Source organism: Sardina pilchardus, chromosome 4, assembly GCF_963854185.1.
Source record: "Sardina pilchardus chromosome 4, fSarPil1.1, whole genome shotgun sequence".
Lineage (NCBI taxonomy): Eukaryota > Metazoa > Chordata > Actinopteri > Clupeiformes > Clupeidae > Sardina > Sardina pilchardus.
In genome coordinates this window covers 38,309,481-38,314,154 of record NC_084997.1, presented here as the reverse complement: position 1 = coordinate 38,314,154, position 4,674 = coordinate 38,309,481, and positions in this window count along the sequence as shown.

The following is a 4,674-nucleotide window of genomic DNA, read 5'->3' as shown; positions in this document are numbered from 1 at the left end:
GGCAACACGTGAGTTTGTCAGCGAAATGTGCTTTTTTGTTTCTATGCTGGAGTGAGTGAGAAGGGGCGTGGCTAAAGTGCGGAGAGCGGTAGAATTGTGGGATTACGGTAGAGTTGTATTTTGCTTAATTGAACGATATCTTTGTAATTTTTTATCCGAAAACGACCAAACTTTGCACTGCACTCAAGCATGTCATTGGCAAGACGTGTCAAATTTTAGGTCAGTCAGATGAGTGGTTTGAGAGTTATGCGTGGCACAGACAGACAGAGTGACACACAGAGTGACACACAGACAGACGTTCCTTGCATGAATAAATAGACATCATATAAATATGATTTTATATTATTATAATATTAAATTATATAAATATGATTATATAGGATTTGTCATTACAGGATAGAGATCCCGACTCAGAAGGGCTCTTCCATAGTCTACGCAAGCAACGCAGGCGATACGTGAAACGCAACACACCGCTCTGTAGTAGATTCAGGAGGTGGGACACTACGCAACACACCGCTCTGTAGTAGATTATAAATAAATAATAATATTTATATAAATATAATAATAAATAAATATAGCATATAGTAGAAATAGTGAACAATTCTTACAGTGTCGCCCCCACCCACTATGGCATGGTATTGTATGCTTTGGCGTGGGATGACACATTTGGCTATGCATGGACTCATAAAGGCATAGCCACGCTGACGTGTATGAATAGCAAAGCATTGACTCTGTAAGAGCCCCTAGGGTCTGGCTATGAGCACTGCAAAGGGCCAAAGCATGAGTTGGATAACACGACAATCAACCTTTAACACTAGAAGCGCCAAGCGCCGGTCATTTGACCGCTGACGCGTATTGCTAGAAGCGCCGTGAAGGTTTGACCGAACTTTTGACTGAACTGGACAGGGTAGCAGAGAGAGGGATGGTAGGATCACTCTTTATGTTACAGGAAGTGCACGAGAGTATGTCAACAAGCGAGAGAGAGAGAGAGAGAGAGAGAGAGAGAGAGAGAGAGAGAGAGAGAGAGAGAGAGAGAGAGAGCAATGGAAAGATAGCAGAAATGGAGAAAGGGAAGATCAGTCTTTAGAGGGTCAAACAGGAACATTCTAGAATGATGGATGACATCAGTTAGGAGGGTCAGAGTTCCATTCACCCAGCCCACTATACGTAGACCTCCCTCCTACAAACACACACACACACACACACACACACACAGGACACACACACACACACACACACACACACACACAGGACACACACACACACACACACACAGGACACACACACACACACACACACAGGACACACACACACACACACACACACATACACACACACATATACACACACATACACACACACACACACACACACGCACGCACGCACGCACGCACACACACACACACACTCACACACACACACACACACACACACTCATATGAACACACACACACACACACACACACACACACACACACTCATATGAACACACACACACACACACACACACACACACACACACAGGACACAAAAAAACTCCACAAACCCATGTGGAGAGAAAATGAGTACAGGCCTTGGGCTCTGCATAGTAGCCTGCACACACACATACACAGAGACGTGTGTGTGTGTGTGTGTATGCATGTGTGTGTATGTGTATGTTTGTGTGTGTGTGTGAGTGAGTGTGTGTAAGTATCTGTGTGTGTGTGTGTGTGTGTGTGTGTGTATGTGTGTGTGCACATCTTTTCAGCCTTGATTGTCTCAACTGGGCACATCTGAAACTCACCTTGTTCGTTGTTATACGACCTGATTCCAAAACCCTGATAACCAATCACAGGGTGTAAAACACAGCCTGATAGCCCAAACAGCCAATCAAAGGGCTTAAAACACAAACTGACAACCCAACCAGCCAATCAAAGGGTGTAAAACACTCTCACAGCCAATAACTGGTGCCGTGTGACCTGAAAATAATCCTGACATCAGGCAGGCCAGCCAAGCCCATAATAAGCCTGGTTGCCATGAACATGGGGCTGATTGAGGCCGAGCTGTTAATCGCCGTGGTAACGACCCCTGTGGCATCTGAAGCAAGCAATCAGGCGGGCAGCGGCGTGGCAATGCTGGGGTGGCATTCAGAATCATCAGGGCATTCACACACACACACACACACGCACCCGTGTACACACGCACACAATTACAAATACACACACATACACACACAATTTGAATGACATTTCTGCTCTGACTTGAAAAATGTGATACCATTACCACTATAATTTTATTCTTGTAATTCAGTGTGTGTGTGTGTGTGTGTGTGTATGAGGGGTGAGGACAAAAACATGTCTTGAGAGAAGGCAAGAAAGAGAGGGAGAGGACTGATGGAGAGGAGAGAGATATAGAGAGGAAAAGATGGAGCGATATAGAGAAGGAGAGAGAGATAGAGAATGAGAGATGGAGCGACATAGTGAAGGAGAGAGAGAGATGGAGAGGAAGTGATGGAGAGATGGAGAGAAGTAGAGAGGAGATGGAGAGATATACAGAATAAGACAAGAAGGATAAAAACACGTCTTGAGAGACTGACATTAGCCAGGATGACTAATCGCCTGAAGAGCCTGTAAATGGAGCCAGAGAGAGCGGTGGGGCTCTGACATTAGCCAGGATGACTAATCGCCTGAAGAGCCAGAGAGAGCGGTGGGGCTCTGACATTAGCCAGGATGACTAATCGCCTGAAGAGCCTGTAAATGGAGCCAGAGAGAGCGGTGGGGCTCTGACATTAGCCAGGATGACTAATCGCCTGAAGAGCCTGTAAATGGAGCCAGAGAGAGCGGTGGGGCTCTGACATTAGCCAGGATGACTAATCGCCTGAAGAGCCTATAAATGCACCGATGCTCGTCATCGTTTGGTCTGCGCTTGTTCCTCAGGTTGCCACAGCAACTGAGGAATCATAACAATGATCTGTACTTTACTGTTCTCTTGGGGTGCACTCGTGATCACCTCCCTCTGAGGAAACGGAGCGCACACACACACACACACACACACACACACACACTCGTGATTACCTCCCTCTGAGGAAACGGAGCGCTCGCGCACACACACACTCATGATTACCTCCCTCTGAGGAAACGGAGCGCGCGCACACACACACACACACACACACACTCATGATTACCTCCCTCTGAGGAAACGGAGCGCGCGCACACACACACACACACTCGTGATTACCTCCCTCTGAGGAAACGGAGCGCGCGCACACACACACACACACTCGTGATTACCTCCCTCTGAGGAAACGGAGCGCGCGCACACACACACACACACTCGTGATTACCTCCCTCTGAGGAAACGGAGCGCGCGCGCACACACACACACACTCGTGATTACCTCCCTCTGAGGAAACGGAGCGCGCGCGCACACACACACACACACACACACACACACACTCGTGATTACCTCCCTCTGAGGAAACGGAGCGCGCGCACACACACACACACACACACACACACACTCATGATTACCTCCCTCTGAGGAAACGGAGCGCGCGCGCACACACACACACACACACACACACACACACTCATGATTACCTCCCTCTGAGGAAACGGAGCGCGCGCGCACACACACACACACTCGTGATTACCTCCCTCTGAGGAAACGGAGCGCGCGCGCACACACACACACACTCGTGATTACCTCCCTCTGAGGAAACGGAGCGCGCGCGCACACACACACACACTCGTGATTACCTCCCTCTGAGGAAACGGAGCGCGCGCACACACACACACACACACACTCATGATTACCTCCCTCTGAGGAAACGGAGCGCGCGCACACACACACACACACACTCATGATTACCTCCCTCTGAGGAAACGGAGCGCGCGCACACACACACACACACACACACACACACTCATGATTACCTCCCTCTGAGGAAACGGAGCGCGCGCACACACACACACACACACTCATGATTACCTCCCTCTGAGGAAACGGAGCGCGCGCGCACACACACACTCATGATTACCTCCCTCTGAGGAAACGGAGCGCGCGCACACACACACACACACACACACACACACTCGTGATTACCTCCCTCTGAGGAAACGGAGCGCGCGCACACACACACACACACTCGTGATTACCTCCCTCTGAGGAAACGGAGCGCGCGCACACACACACACACACACACACATGATTACCTCCCTCTGAGGAAACGGAGCGCGCGCACACACACACACACACACACACACACACACTCGTGATTACCTCCCTCTGAGGAAACGGAGCGTGCGCGCACACACACACACACTCGTGATTACCTCCCTCTGAGGAAACGGAGCGTGCGCGCACACACACACACACTCGTGATTACCTCCCTCTGAGGAAACGGAGCGCGCGCGCACACACACACACACTCGTGATTACCTCCCTCTGAGGAAACGGAGCGCGCGCACACACACACACACACACACACACACACTCATGATTACCTCCCTCTGAGGAAACGGAGCGCGCGCACACACACACACACACACACTCATGATTACCTCCCTCTGAGGAAACGGAGCGCGCGCACACACACACACACACTCGTGATTACCTCCCTCTGAGGAAACGGAGCGCGCGCACACACACACACACACTCGTAATTACCTCCCTCTGAGGAAACGGAGCGCGCGC